Source organism: Arachis ipaensis, chromosome B6 (assembly GCF_059453495.1).
Source record: "Arachis ipaensis isolate K30076 ecotype BB chromosome B6, ASM5945349v1, whole genome shotgun sequence".
Taxonomy (NCBI): Eukaryota; Viridiplantae; Streptophyta; class Magnoliopsida; order Fabales; family Fabaceae; genus Arachis; species Arachis ipaensis.
Genome location: NC_142441.1, coordinates 114,629,710 through 114,646,796, shown reverse-complemented (window position 1 = coordinate 114,646,796; position 17,087 = coordinate 114,629,710).

Sequence of the window (17,087 nt, the reverse complement as noted above, 5' to 3'; positions counted from 1 at the left end):
TGGACGCCAGAATTGGGCAGAAAACTAACGTTGAACGCCAGTTTACGTCGTCTATTCTTGTGCAAAGTATGGACTATTATATATTGCTGGAAAGCCCTGGATGTCTACTTTCCAACGCAATTAAAAGCACGCCATTTCGAGTTCTGTAGCTCCAGAAAATCCACTTTGAGTGCAGGGAGGTCAGAATCCAACAGCATCAGCAGTCCTTTTTCAGCCTGAATCAGATTTTTGCTCAGCTCCTTCAATTTCAGCCAGAAAAATACCTGAAATTACAGAAAAACACACAACTCATAGTAAAGTCCAGAAATATAAATTTTTCCTAAAAACTACTAGAAATAGACTAAAAACTAACTAAAACATACTCAAAACTATATGAAATTATCCCCAAAAAGCGTATAAAATATCCGCTCATCACAACACCAAACTTAAACTGTTGCTTGTCCTCAAGCAACTAGACAAATAAAATAGAAGACTAATAGGTTGAGAAGCAATAATATCTCAGAGTTTTTGATTGAAGCTCAGATTCTAATTAGATGAGTGGGACTAGTAGCTTTTTGCTTCTGAACAGTTTTGGCATCTCACTTTATCCATTGAAGCTCAGAGTGATTGGCATCTATAGGAACTCAGAATTCAGATAGTGTTATTGATTCTCTTAGTTCAGTGTGATGATTCTTGAACACAGCTTCTTTATGAGTCTTGGCCGTGGCCCTAAGCACTTTGTTTTCCAGTATTACTACCGGATACATAAATGCCACAGACACATAATTGGGTGAACCTTTTCAGATTGTGACTCAGCTTTGCTAAAGTCCCCAATTAGAGGTGTCCAGAGTTCTTAAGCACACTCTTCTTTTTGCTTTGGACCTTGACTTTAACCGCTCAGTCTCAAGTTTTCACTTGACACCTACACGCCACAAGCACATGGTTAGGGACAGCTTGGTTTAGCCGCTTAGACCAGGATTTTATTCCTTTAGGCCCTCCTATCCACTGATGCTCAAAGCCTTGGTTTTGCCCTTGCCTTTTGGTTTTAAGGGTTACTGGCTTTTTCTGCTTGCTTTTTTTTTTTTTTTTTTTTTTGCAAGCTTTGTTCTTTGCTGCTTTTTCTTGCTTCAAGAATCATTTTTATGATTTTTCAGATTATCAATAACATGTCTCATGTTCATTATTCTTTCAAGAGCCAACATATTTAACAGTCTTAAACAACAAATTCAAAAGACATATGCACTGTTCAAGCATTCATTCAGAAGACAGAAAGCATTGCCACCACATTTAACCAATTAGAATTTGTTTTATTTAAACTCGAGATTTTATTGCTTCTTATTCAAAAGATCTACTATTTTATTCATGTTTAATGATGATGAGAAAAATAAACTATAGCTTAATTGGAGATAAAATCAAAATAGATACTAATTACTACTATATGACTTCTAAGGTACTTTTCTAAGGACACTGTCACAGAGTTAAGGCAGAAATTGGAAATTAACAACCTTTATTCTGGGGGTATGGGGGTTCCTCTGATCCTTGGGAGACTTGGTATCACAGAAGATTTTTGGCGCTTCAGTTCCCTTAAGTCACGTCCCTGCTCCTCTTGTTCTTTGAGCATATGGGTCAGCATTTGACTGTGTTCCTTCTGTTGTTTTATTATTTGCTCCATAGCTTCCTGTATCTTGTTGACAGACGTCTCAAGATGTTCCCAATATTCTGCTTGAGGAATCTCTGGGAGGAATTCCTGTGCTCTTTTCTTTATAGGATCCTCCTGTGCTTGTTGTCTCTCCATTGATGCTTTGGTGATTGACTTTTCAATTAGGATATATTCAGTTATTCCCATCTTGACTCCAGCGTCCTTGCAGAGCAGAGAAATCACGCTTGGATAAGCCAACCTGGCCTCTCTTGAATTTTTGTTAGCAATCTTATAGAGCTCTGTTGAAATCAGCTGATGAACCTCCACTTCCTTTCCCATCATGATGCAATGAATCATCACTGCTCTTTTAACTGTGACTTCAGAACGGTTGCTGGTGGGCAACAGAGAACGCCCAATGAAGTCCAGCCATCCTCTGGCAACTGGTTTGAGATCCTCCCTTTTGAGTTGATTTGGGACGCCCTTTGTGTTGGTGGTCCACCTGGCTCCAGGAATACAGATGTCCTCTCCAATTTTATCCAGGCCAATGTCTGCTCTCATCATCCTCCTGTTGAAAGAGTCTGGATCATCCTTTAGCTGAGGTAGCTTTAGTATCTCTCTGATCTTGTCAGGGGTGGTATGAACAATTTTTCCCCTGACCATGGTCCGAAATTCGTAGCAGGCTGTTCCAGATAGTCTTTGCTTGTCAGTCTGCCACATATTAGCATAGAACTCCTGGACCATGTTCCTTCCTACTTTCGTTTCAGGATTAGCTAGGACTTCCCAGTTCCTGATTCGAATTTGCTCCTGGATCTCCGGATATTCATCTTCTTTCAGATCGAATCTAACTTCCGGGATCACTGATCTCAGACCCATTACTTTAAGATAATGGTCTGAATGTTCTTTAGATAAGAACTTCCCTTGATTCCAAAGTGGTTTTGGAACGCTCTCTTTCTTGTCTCTAGGAGTGTATTGTTTCCCTTTGGGAGCCATGATCTTAGTGATTTCGGAAAAACACACCAAACTTAGAGGTTTGCTTGTCCTCAAGCAAAAGTAAAGAAAGGAGAGGGATAGAAGGAGATCGAGGTGCACTTGTTGATGGAGGAGGGGGAGGCCGAACCCAATTTAAAGGGGTGGGGGGTGGTTTTTCGAAAAATTGGCAGAGATAAGATAAAAAGATTGAGTTGAAAAAGATAAGATAGAAGATATAGTTTGATTTTGAAAAGATAGGATAGGTTTTTGAAAAAGATAAATCTGGGTTTTTGAAAAAGATAATATGAAAAAGATATTGAAAAGATTTTAGAGTGAAAAAGATAAGATAGAAGATAGAGTTTAATTTTGAAAAGATATGATAGATTTTTGAAAAAGATAATATGGATATTTGAAAAAGATATGGATTGAATTTGGAAAGATGGATTTTTAGAAATTAGGGATTTTAGAAACCAGGGTTCTTGATATGTTCATGTAAAAATCATGCATTGAAGCATAAAATTTGAAATTAAAATGGAAATACGTGTGGGATTACTGGATTTGGCTCCTCCCTGTCCTCCTGGCGTTTGAACGCCCAAACACTGCCTGTTTTGGGCGTTCAGCGCCCAAATGCTGATCTCCTGGGCGTTCAGCGCCCAGTTGCTGCCATTCCTGGCGTTCAACGCCCAGTGGGTGGCCATTTCTGGCGTTGAACGCCCAAATGCTGCCATTACTGGCGTTCAGCGCCCAGTGGATGCCCATTTTGGGCGCTGAACGCCCAAAATGCCCCTTTACTGGCGTTTTCTAGCCATTGAGCTCTTTTTCTCTGTTTTGTGTGCTGATTCCTTCTGTAACCCTGTAAACTTATACAAATGATTTTGTACCTTAGTGTCAGTGAACTTTATATAAACAAATAAAAATAAAAATAGGGCAAAAATGCTTAGAGGATTGTTGCCCCATGGCTGGGTTGCCTCCCAACAAGCGCTTCTTTAATGTCCTTAGCTGGACCTTGCTGAGCTTTTAATCTAGCTTCAGCCTTGAGCATTCTTGCTCAATGTTGCCTTCAAGATAATGCTTGATTCTCTGTCCATTGACAATGAACTTCTTATCAGAATCAATATCTTGAAGCTCCACGTAACCACATGGTGATACACTTGTAATCACGTATGGTCCCCTCCACCGGGATTTCAGTTTCCCAGGGAATAGCCTGAGTCTAGAGTTAAACAACAGGACCTTCTGTCCTGGTTCAAAGATTCTAGATGACAGCTTTCTGTCATGCCATTTTTTTTATTTTTCTTTATAAAGCTTGGCATTTTCGAAAGCTGTGAATCTGAATTCCTCTAGCTCATTTAGCTGGAGCAATCGTTTTTCTCCTGCTAATTTGGCATCTAAGTTTAGGAATCTGGTTGCCCAGTAGGCCTTATGTTCCAGTTCCACGGGCAAGTGGCATGCCTTACCATACACGAGTTGGTATGGAGAGGTCCCTATAGGGGTCTTGAATGCTTTTCTGTAAGCCCACAGAGCATCATCCAAGCTCCTTGCCCAATCCTTTCTACGGGTATTTACTGTCCATTCCAGGATTCTCTTTAATTCTCTGTTAGAGACTTCAGCTTGCCCGTTGGTTTGTGGATGATATGGAGTGGCCACTTTGTGGCGAATTCCATACCGAACCATGGCAGAGTAAAGCTGTTTATTGCAGAAGTGAGTGCCCCCATCGCTGATTAACACTCTAGGGACACCAAATCTGCTAAAGATATGTTTCTGGAGGAATTTCAGCACTGTTTTAGTATCATTGGAGGGTGTGGCGATAGCCTCAACCCATTTTGATACATAGTCAACTGCCACCAAAATATAAGTGTTTGAGTATGATGGTGGGAAAGGTCCCATGAAGTCAATTCCCCATACATCAAACAACTCTATTTCCAAGATTCCTTGTTGAGGCATGGCGTAACCATGAGGCAGATTACCAGCTCTTTGGCAACTGTCACAATTACGTACAAACTCTCGGGAATCTTTATAGAGTGTGGGCCAATAGAAGCCACATTGGAGAACCTTGGTGGCTGTTCGCTCACCTCCGAAATGGCCTCCATATTGAGATCCATGGCAATGCCATAGGATTCTCTGTGCTTCCTCTCTGGGGACACACCTACGGATAATTCCGTCTGCACATCTCTTAAAGAGATAGGGCTCATCCCACAAGTAGTACTTTGCATCAGTAATTAGTTTCTTTTTTTGTATTCTATTGTACTCCTTGGGTATGAACCTTGCAGCTTTATAGTTTGCAATATCGGCAAACCATGGTGCCTCCTGAATGGCAAATAGATGCTCATTAGGGAACGTCTCAGAGATCTCAAGAAAGGGGAGGGACGTCCCTTCCACTGGCTCTATCCGGGACAGATGATCAGCCACTTGGTTCTCTGTCCCTTTTCTGTCTCTTATTTCTATATCAAACTCTTGCAGAAGCAATACCCATCTGATGAGCCTGGGTTTTGAATCCTGCTTTGTGAGTAGATATTTAAGAGCAGCATGGTCAGTATACACAATCACTTTTGATCCTACTAAGTATGATCTGAACTTGTCAATGGCGTAAACCACTGCAAGTAGTTCTTTTTCTGTGGTTGTGTAATTTTTCTGGGCATCATTTAGAACGCGACTGGCATAATAAATGACATGCAGAAGCTTGTCGTGCCTCTGTCCCAATACTGCACCAATGGCATGATCACTGGCATCACACATTAACTCAAATGGCAATGTCCAGTCTGGTGCAGAAATGACTGGTGCTGTGACCAGCTTAGCTTTCAGCATTTCAAACGCCTGCAGGCATGCTGTGTCAAACACAAATGGTGTGTCAGCAGCTAGCAGATTGCTTAGAGGTTTTGCGATTTTTGAAAAATTCTTTATAAACCTCCTATAGAATCCTGCATGCCCCAGAAAGCTTCTGATTGCCTTAACATTGGCAGGTGGTGGTAATTTTTCAATTACCTCTATTTTTGCTTGATCCACCTCTATTCCCTTGTTTGAGATTTTATGCCCAAGAACAATTCCTTCAGTCACCATGAAGTGACACTTTTCCCAGTTTAAAACTAGGTTGGTTTCTTGGCATCTTTTCAGAACAAGTTTTAGGTGATCAAGACAGGAGCTGAATGAGTCTCCATATACTGAGAAGTCATCCATGAAGACCTCCAGAAATTTTTCCACCATATCAGAGAAAATAGAGAGCATGCATCTCTGGAAGGTTGCAGGTGCATTGCATAGCCCAAAGGGCATCCTTCTGTAAGCAAACACTCCGGATGGACATGTGAATGCTGTTTTCTCTTGATCCTGGGGATCTACTGCAATCTGGTTATAGCCTGAGTAGCCATCCAAAAAGCAGTAATAATCATGACCTGCTAGTCTCTCTAGCATCTGGTCTATGAATGGTAAAGGAAAATGATCCTTTCTGGTGGCTGTATTGAGCCTTCTGTAGTCAATACACATGCGCCACCCTGTAACTGTTCTTGTAGGAACCAGTTCATTTTTTTCATTATGAATCATTGTCATGCCTCCCTTTTTTGGGACGACTTGAACAGGGCTCACCCAGGGGCTATCAGAAATGGGATAAATAATCCCAGCCTCTAGTAATTTGGTGACCTCTTTCTGCACCACTTCCTTCATGGCTGGATTTAGCCACCTCTGTGGTTGAACCACTGGTTTGGCATTATCCTCCAATAGGATTTTGTGCATGCATCTAGCTGGGCTTATGCCCTTAAGGTCACCTATGGACCACCCAAGAGCTGTCTTGTGTGTCCTTAGCACTTGAATAAGTGCTTCCTCTTCCTGTGAATTTAAAGCAGAGCTTATGATCACTGGAAAAGTGTCACCTTCTCCTAGAAATACATATTTCAAGGATGGTGGCAGTGGCTTGAGCTCTGGTTTAGGAGGTTTTTCCTCTTTCAGAAGAAAGTTCAGAGGCTCTTTCATGTCCCCTGAATCCTCCAAATCAGGCTGAACATCTTTAAAGATGTTTTCCAACTCTGATTCGAGACTCTCAGCCATGTTGATCTCTTCTACCAAAGAGTCAATAAGGTCAACTTTCATGCAGTCTGTTGATGTGTCTGGATGCTGGATGGCTTTGACAGCGTTCAACTTGAACTCGTCATCGTTGACTCTCAGGGTTATTTCCCCCTGTTGGACGTCAATGAGGGATCGTCCAGTTGCTAGGAAGGGTCTTCCTAGAATGAGAGTGGCACTCTTGTGCTCCTCCATTTCCAGCACAACAAAGTCAGTGGGAAAGGCGAATGGCCCAACTCTGACAATCATGTCCTCAATTACGCCTGATGGGTATTTAGTGGAACCATCAGCAAGTTGGAGACATATCCGGGTTGGTTTAACTTCTTCAGTTAAGCCAAGCTTCCTGATAGTGGATGCAGGTATTAGGTTGATGCTTGCCCCAAGATCGCATAAAGCTGTCTTGGTGCAATCACCTTCCAATATGCATGGTATCAGAAAACTCCCAGGGTCTTTAAGCTTTTCAGGAAAGCTTTTCAGAATGACTGCACTGCATTCTTCAGTGAGGAGAACTCTTTCTGTTTCTCTCCACTCCTTTTTATGACTCAAGATCTCTTTCATGAACTTGGCATAAGAAGGTATTTGCTCAAGTGCCTCTGCAAATGGAATCTTTATTTCAAGAGTCCTTAGATAATCTGCAAAGCGAGCAAATTGCTTATCCTGCTCCTCTTTCCGGAGTTTTTGAGGATAAGGTATCTTGGCTTTATATTCCTCAACCTTAGTGGTTAAAGAAGCCTTTTTAGAGGGGTTGTTATCAGCACTTGTGTGTGTCTGATCCCTCACTGGCAATTGAATACCAGAGTCAGAAGCTGGAGTGACGTTAGACGCCAACTCACTGTCTGTTCCTGGCACCTGAACGCCAGAAATGTGCCCCTGTTGGGCGTTCAACGCTGGATTCTGCCCCATTTGTGGCGTTGAACGCTAATCCTGCCTTGTTTCTGGCGCTGAACGCCAGTTTTGGGCATGGTCTGGGCGTTCAGCGCCAGCCTTCCACCCCTTTTCTGGCGTTTTAGTGCCAGAATTATTTTTCCCTGGGCTCTTACTGTCCTCATGGGAATCTTTGGTGGGGTGCTCATTTCTTGAATTTTTGATGCCTTGAGGTGGGGTATTTAATGTTTTCCCACTTCTTAATTGAACTGCTTGGCATTCTTCTGCTATTTGCTTTGATAGCTGCTGCTTTGTTTGCTTAAACTGTTCTTCCATATGTATATTAGCTATCCTTGTCTCCTGTAACCTGTCTTTGAATTCAGCTAGCTGTTTTGTTAGAAAATCTAATTGCTGATTGAATTCAGCAGCTTGTTTTACAGTACTGAATTCAGCAGTTACTGTTTTAACCTCTTCATTCATGGAAGGGTTGCTGCTTAGATACAGATGCTGATTCCTGGCAACTGTATCAATGAGCTCTTGAGCTTCTTCAATTGTCTTTCTCATATGGATAGATCCACCAGCTGAGTAATCTAAAGACATCTGAGCTCCTTCTGCAAGCCCATAGTAGAAGATGTCCAACTGAACCCACTCTGAAAACATTTCAGAGGGGCATTTTCGTAGCATCTCTCTGTATCTCTTCCAGGCATCATAAAGAGATTCATTATCTCCTTGTTTAAAGCCTTGGATGTCCAGCCTTAGCTGTGTCATCCTTTTTGGAGGGAAATATTGATTCAGGAATTTTTCTGTCAGCTGTTTCCATGTCCTTATGCTGGCCTTAGGTTGGTTATTCAACCACCTTTTAGCTTGATCTTTCACAGCAAATGGAAACAGTAATAGTGTGTAGACATCCTGATCTATTTCTTTATCATGTACTGTGTCAGCAATCTGTAGAAACTGTGCCAGAAACTCTGTAGGTTCTTCCTGTGGAAGACCGAAATACTGGCAACTTTGCTGCACCATGATAATGAGCTAAGGATTCAACTCAAAGCTACTAACTCCAATGGAGGGTATGCATATGCTACTCCCGTATGAAGCAGTAGAGGGGTTAGAATATGACCCCAAAGTCCTCCTGGACTGTCCATCTCCACTTATGTCCATGATGGATATATGGATATAACTTGGACTGATTTATCTTTTTATTTATTTTATTTTATAAGAATAAAATAAAATAACTAAAAAGAATTTGAATTTTGAAATAATAAATTTTTTTTTCGTAAAAAAAAATTAAAAATAATTAGTTAAAAAAAATAGAAATTTTTGAAAAAGAGGGGAGATATTTTCGAAAATTTGAGAGAGAGAGAGTTAGTTAGGTAGTTTTGAAAAAGTTAAGAAACAAACAAAAAGTTGGTTAGTTAGTTGAAACAAATTTTGAAAAGATAGGAAGTTAGAAAAGATATTTTGAAAAGATATTTTTGAATTTAGTGAGGAGAGAGAAAAACAATAAGATAGTACAAGATTTAAAATTTTTAGATCTAATGCTCCTTGTTTTCGAAAAATTTGGAGGGAAAACACCAAGGAACACCAAACTTAAAAATTTTAAGATCAAGACACAAGGAAAACTCAAGAACACTTTGAAGACTCACAAGAACACAAGAACATGAAGGAAGAACACCAAACTTAAAATTTTTAGAAAACCAAACCAAAATTTTCGAAAATCAAAGGGGAATCAACAAGAAAACACCAAACTTAAAGTTTGGCACAAGATTTAATAGAAAAAATATTTTGAAAAAGAAGGTTTTGAAAAGAGTATAAAAGATTCTAACCCAATCAAATTAATGTTCTAGCCAAATGAGTTATGGGACCTTATTTTAAGAAAGATTATTTTTGAAAAAGGTTTTAAAAAATATGATAGCCAATTATCATGAACATAAACACCACGCTCTAACTAACTGAGTTATAAATTTAAAGTGTTTTAACAAGGGATAAATAATAAAAGACTCTAAACCAAAAAGAAAGATTTTTTTCCTAATCTAAGCAACAAAATAATCCGTCAGTTGTCCAAACTCAAACAATCCCCGGCAACGGCGCCAAAAACTTGGTAGCACAAATTGCGAATCACACTTTTCACAACTCGTACCACTAACCAGCAAGTGCACTGGGTCGTCCAAGTAATACCTTACGTGAGTAAGGGTCGAATCCCACAGAGATTGTTGGTTTGAAGCAATCTATGGTTATCTTGTAAATCTTAGTCAGGAAGTCAATTATGTTTATCAGTTGAATTATGAATAACCAGTAGAGCATAAATTAAAAGTTACTTGTTGTGTAGTAATGGAGAATATGTTGGAGTTTTGGAGATGCTTTGTCTTCTGAATCTCTGCTTTCCTCTGTCTTCTGATTCACGCACGCACTTCCTCCTATGGCAGGCTGTGTGTTGGTGGATCACCGTTGTCAATGGCTACCTTCCATCCTTCCAGTGAAAACTACGCTCACGCGCTCTGTCACAGCACGGCTAATCACCGGTTGGTTCTCGATCCGGTTGGAATAGGATTTACTATCCTTTTGCATCTGTCACTAACGCCCAGCCTTCAGGAGTTTGAAGCTCGTCACAGTCATTCAATCCTTGAATCCTACTCGGAATGCCACAGACAAGGCTTAGACTTTCCGGATTCTCATGAATGCCGCCATCAGTTCTAGCTTATACCACGGAGATTCTGATTAAAGAATCTAAGAGACACTCATTCAATCGGATATAGAACGGAGGTGGTTGTCAGGCACACGTTCGTGGGTTGAGGAAGGTGATGAATGTCACAGATCATCACCTTCATCACAGTTAAGCGCGAATGAACATCTTAGATAGGAACAAGCGTGTTTGAATGGAAAACAGAAATACTTGCATTAATTCATTGAGACACAGCAGAGCTCCTCACCCCCAACAATGGGGTTTAGAGACTCATGCCGTCAGAGAATACAAAGTTTAGATCTGAAATGTCATGAGATACAAAATAAGTCTCTAAAAGTTGTTTAAATACTAAACTAGTAGCCTAGGGTTACAAAATATGAGTGGACTATGATGGATGATGCAGAGATCCACTTCTGGGGCCCACTTGGTGTGCTGGGGCCCACTTGGTGTGTGCTGGGGCTGAGACTTTAAGCAATCCACGTGCAGAGGCCATTTGTAGAGTTGAACGCCAGTTTTTGTGCCAGTTTGGGCGTTCAACTCCAGTTTTTGATCCTTTTCTGGCGCTGGACGCCAGAATTGGGCAGAGGACTGGCGTTGAACGCCAGTTTACGTCGTCTATTCTTGTGCAAAGTATGGACTATTATATATTTCTGGAAAGCCCTGGATGTCTACTTTCCAACGCAATTGGAAGCACGCCATTTCGAGTTCTGTAGCTCCAGAAAATCCACTTTGAGTGCAGGGAGGTCAGAATCCAACAGCATCAGCAGTCCTTTTTCAGCCTGAATCAGGTTTTTGCTCAGCTCCTTCAATTTCAGCCAGAAAAATACCTGAAATTACAGAAAAACACACAACTCATAGTAAAGTCCAGAAATATAAATTTTTCCTAAAAACTACTAGAAATAGACTAAAAACTAACTAAAACATACTCAAAACTATATGAAATTATCCCCAAAAAGCGTATAAAATATCCGCTCATCAGTTACCATGGTGGGGTGTCTCCCACCTAGCACTTTTGTTTATTGTCCTTAAGTTGGACTTATGGGGAGCTCCTCTCAAGGTGGCTTGTGCTTGAAGCTATCTTTGAACATCCACCAATACTTGAATCTCCAATAAGCTCCATTCTTCAAAGTTAATATCTTCAAGCCTTGATGGAGTTCCACACAAGCTATGAGCTCCCAAAGGTGATCCTCATGTATTTCGGGATTCCATATCTTGTTCCTACACCCATCTTTGAGTTGATTATCATATTCCATTTGGGTGGCAAACAAGGTGAACTCTCAAAGAAGCCCCCAAACAACTTTCTAGACCCTTGCAATTGGATTCTACACCAATCATTACTATTCAACCTTGAACGTGCAACCATCATGAGCTTAGAATGATATTTCCAACCACTAACCATCCCCCTTTTGCTCTTAAAGCCACAAATATGTCTAAGTTGACAATCTGTCTCAAGAAAACCATATTCAAGGGGAATAATAAATCTTGAGTATAAGGAATTTACCCACTTGAATGAAGGAATGGATGGTGGTGGCTTGGGAAGAGGCATCTCCAATGTCTTTGCAAGTTCTACTCCCTTGTGTTCTTCCTTGATCACTTCCACCTCTTCACAAACTTCTTCACTTTCAATCCTTTGTTCATCAATTTCGTCTAACTCTTCTCCGTCACTCAAATCATAAATGGGAGGTTGAGAGAAATCTACCTCCACATTGCTTTCCACCTCATTGGGAGAAGGTTCTTCAAATTCAAAGGATTCACCACCAAGAAGATTAGATGTATGATCTTCATCTCTAAGGGAACTCAATTCTTGCTCCATTCTTTCCAAGTCTTCATTCAATAATTATTTTGGAGGTTGTGCACTCTCCTCCTCAACATCAAATTCAATCTTCTTAGAGAGGTTCTCTTTAACTCTAGGTTTCTAAGGAGGTTCCGCATCTCCTAAGTCTTCAACCACTTCTTCCTCTTCTTCAATGATCATAGGCTCCTCCAATTGTTCTAACACAAAGTGGCCTTCCTCTTCTTCAATGATCATAGGCTAAGGATTTCATCCATTGAGGATTGGAGTAGATAAGAGGGTTCAATGTCTTGGAGAAAGGGTTCATGATAGGAAGGCGGTTCTTCTTGGTAAGGATGTGGTGGTGTATATTGAGGTGGTTCTTGGGAGTATTGATATTGGAATGGTGGTTCCATGTATGGCTCATATGGTTCAAAAGGAGGTTGGTATGGTGGATATGGATTAGAGTCATATGGAGGTGGTTGGTAAAAAGGGGCTTGTGAGTATGGTTGATGGATATGTTGAGGATTTGGCTCATAGGCATATGGTGGTGGTTCTTGAAAGTCACAAAGATATTCACCATAGCCATTGGATTGATATGCATCATAGAATGGCTCTTGTTCATGGTGCATTGGTGGAGGTTGTTGCCATGAAGATTGATCATATGCATATGGCTCCTCCCACCTTTGATTGTCCCATCCTTGATACACATCCTCATTGTAGCCCTCATTTCCTACAACATAGTTAGAACCAAACTCATAGACAAAGTGAGAATTCATAATGAAAAGAGAAAATAAAATTCAAAAGCTAATAGAGAAATAATGAAACAAAGTCCTAAACTTAGCAAAAACTAACAAGCAATCCAAAAATCAAGCTATTCACAATATTCACATATATACAATAACCAATAACACAACGCCATTGCAACTCCCCGGCAACGGCGCCATTTTGATGAGAGGACTTTCGAAGGTTTAGAATTCACAAATGAAAGCTCGTTGCAATATAGTTTCTAAACTAACACTAATCCTTGCATACAAAAATTTGTTTGTCACTAGTACAAACCCCTAAAATCTATAAACCGAAGTATTGAACCTCGGGTCGTTCTCCCTAGGAATTACAATAAAGTGCCTTATTATTGGTTATGAGGTATGTTTTGGGGTTTTTGATAAGAGACATGAAAGATAAATGACAAGGAAGGAAACTAATAGCTAAAAAGGTCTTGGCAAGGTTTAGTGGTCAAGGATCTCTATCCTAATCACTAACCACAACATGAGAATTGGCAAGGATCAATCCCACTAAGTTAACTCCTAACTAATAGTAGAGGAAAGTCAAGTGAGCTATATCAATCCAAGTCCATAAGTCCTAGTTCTCCACCAAATCAATTAGTGAGATCTAGAGTTAATGGCTCCCAATCATCAATCACTTGGACATTAGCAACTCAAGAGTTCCTAAGTTACCTTCCCAAGCCAAGAGCATAAAATTCTACTCTAAAATCTAACTAATCATTTCATCAAACACTTAGAAGGCATAAAAGGAAAGTAAAATGAGCTAAGCAATTCAACAATAAAAGAACATGAATCATAAATTGCATTGAAATGAAAATAGAAGAAACAAAAGTGCATCAATATAAAAGTAGAGAATTACATGAATTAAATGCAAAACTAGAGAGAGAAAAGGTAGAAGGAGAAAAATTACAAAGAGAAAAGTAGATCAAAGCATGAATTAAACCTAGATCTAAGAAATTCTAAGTTAGATCTAACCTATTCCTAATCCTAATCCTAGAGAGAAGTGAGAGCTTCTCTCTCTAAAACTAACTTTCCCTCCAAAAAAATTAAACTAAACTAGTGTGTAAAAGTGTGTTGATTCCTCTTCATTTCTTGGGTTAAATAGCATCAGAAGTGAGTTGGATTTGGGCCTGGGGAGCCCTGAATTCACCCCCAGCAGATTCACTTTAAGTGGGTCACGTGCGGACATCGGCACGTACGCGTACAGTGCACGTGCGCGTCGATTGACAATTTTCCATCCACGCGTATGCATCATGTACGCGTACGCGTCGCCATGCGACATCACAATCTACGCGTGCGCGTCTGCTGCGCGTGCGCGTCGTTGATCTTATCCCAAATCCTTGCTTTTCCATGATTTCTCTACTTTGTATGCTTTCCTCTGCATTCCTTTGATCCATTCCTAGCCTTTTCAACCTGAAATCACTTAACAAACACATCAAGGCATCCAGTGGAATCAAAGGTAAATCAAGATTAAACAATTAAGAGCCTAGAAAGCATGTTTTCATACTTAAGCACAAATTAGGAGACAATCATGAAATCATGCTATTTCATTGAATAAATGTGGGTAGAAGGTCATAAAATCACCTAAATTGAGCACAAGATAAACCCTAAATATGGGGTTTATTAGGTAGGTGAGGGTTGGGGCTTAACCATTGGTCAAAACACATCCTTCATTCTTAAAATCTACACACTGGGCGCTAAACGTCGGTTCTGGTGTTTAGCGCCATCAGAGGATATATATTGTGTGTGGGGATGAGCACCCTGGCACTAAACGTCGGGGCTGGCGTTTAGTGCCCCAAAGGGGTACTAATTCTTGAAAAAAATGGTCATTTTGGGCGTTTAATGCCCAAACCATTGCTCCCCTTCTGGCGCTAAACGCCCTCTTGCTCTTCTCTTCTTCTGGACCTAAACGCCCTCCCTGGTGTTTAGTGCCCAAGCTCGTTTTGCTCCAGGGTGTTCTGTTCTTCTGTTTGAGTCTTCCTGTCCCTGTTCTAAGCATTGCACATTATCACAAACATTAGAAAACCTAAGAAAACTATGAAAACAAAAATTGAAATCTAAACAAAATTAAAACTGGAATCAAAATAGAAATAAAACAAAAATACTAAAGGATACTTATGGTTGGGTTGCCTCCCAACAAGCACTTTTTTACTGTCACTGGCTTGACGGTCAGCTCTTTTAAGGAGAGGGTCATAGGGGCTCAGATCTTCACCCTTCATTATGAACTTCTTTCCTGTACCATCGTGGATCAGCTCTACATGCTCTAAGGACAAGATTCTATTCACTATGTGAGGTATGACTAGACTTCTAGTGAACACCACCTTCATGTCAGGTGAGAAGTCCTCAGTAGGAATCTTCTTGTTCCTCCAGTCTTTGGTTACCTTCTTTTTGGGGGCTCCCTCCTTGGTGGACAAAGCACACCTAACACCAAACTTAGATTCGATGTCAAGGGAAATAGTATTGGTTCCCACCAAAGGAGGAGACTTGTGCAATGGACTCTGTATGCAAGTACCTCTTTTGTCAGAGAGTGGTGGAGGTTTGAAAACCTTGAAAACCATCCAATCCTCATGTAGCTTCAGCACCAATTCACCTCTCTCAACATCAATTAGGGCTCTATTAGTGGCTAGAAATGGCCTTCCTAGGATGATGAAGTCATTTGTATCATCTCCCATGTCAAGTATCACAAAATCTGCTAGGAGGAATAGCTCTCCAACCTTGATCAGTACATTCTCCAGTAGCCCATATGCCTGCCTCAGAGGCTTGTTAGCCATTTACAGGGTTATCCTTGTTGCTTGTTGATAGTGAACATAACCATCGGCTAGGAATTTAATCTCAAAATAAGATTGACGTTGTAAGTGTAGTTCCAAGACAACAAGTAATGCTCAAATCAAATATTCCAATTCAAAACAAAATATAACCGAGAGTACTTCAACCTCGGATCATTCTCCCTAGGATGTAATTAGAAGTGTTTCTCTTTCGGTTGTAGAGAGGACAAAAAAGGAGGGATTTTCAAGCAAGAAATGAAAGATTAAAAGAACTAAGCAATAAAAGAACTAAGGAATGATCAAAATTGTAATTAATGCAAGTAAAAGAGAAAGCAAGATCAAAACTAGTGAAAATGCTATAAATGCAATAAGAGAGCCTTGACTTTGGAATGAGAATCCAAGGAATCCTATCATCGCCATAACTACAACTATGGTAATTATGATGAGTCAATCTCGCCTAGTCAACCCTAACCATCGAGGAGTAAGACAAGCAAGCATAATTGATCTTAATCCATAAGTCCTAGCTAATTTATCAAACTAGTTGATAAAAAGCTAGCGTCAATGGAAACAAGAGTCAACTAACTACCCAAAAATTATCACTAAATGTCGGACATTATGACTCTAGTATCCTAGGAACTCAAACCTCAAGCCAAGGTGGGAAAATCTACTCAAAACTTAAAGTTGGCATTTTCACAAACACCTTGTGTGCATAAAAGTAAAGCATGAAAATTTGCAAATGAAAAATAGCAACTATAACCAACCATCAACAAAACCAAACATAAACAAGCAATCAAACATAAAGAGAGCATAAAATATTAAATTCATCAATCAAAACTCCAAGTAACACAAAATTGGAAATATGAACAAAGCACTTGAACCATAAGAAAATAAAGGCAAAAGTAATGTAATTAAAGACAAGATCAAGAGTACTTACAATTAAAGATGATCAAAATCCAAAATTAAGCTTGCTATAAAATGCTACATGAAAATGGAAAATGAAACCCTAAGAGAGCAATGATACACTACTCCTACTCCTACTCCTAATTACTCTCTAAAACTATCTAAGTGAGCTCTCTTTGATATGTGTTGAATCCCCCTTATATAGCACTCCAAATTCAGCTCCAAGCCTTCAAAATTTGAGCCAAAAGCCCTAAAAAATGCACAGCACGCGTTTCATTAACAAAATCACGTGCAGGGACCTGTGCGGACGCACAGATGTGTGCGTCCGCACACTTGGCTGTTTTGGCTCCTGTGCGTATGCACGGGTACTTGTGCGCACGCACACTTGGCTGATACGGTCTTGTGCGTACGCACGCTTGCTTGTGCGTACGCACACCTTGCTGTGTGTACTTTTCCTTGTTTTTTTCTTCATTTTTTTCTCCCTTGTACATGCTTTCTTCCACTTTTGGCTATCCACTCTTGCCTCTAAGGTCTGAAAACACTCAGTAAACATGTCATGGCATCAATTGGAATAAAAGTGGAATTAAATTGCTCATTTCAGGCATAAAATTGCATGTTTTTATATTTAGAATCAAATTGGGGACAAAACAAAAAAGTATGCTATTTTGGTGCTTAAGTGTGAGTTCAT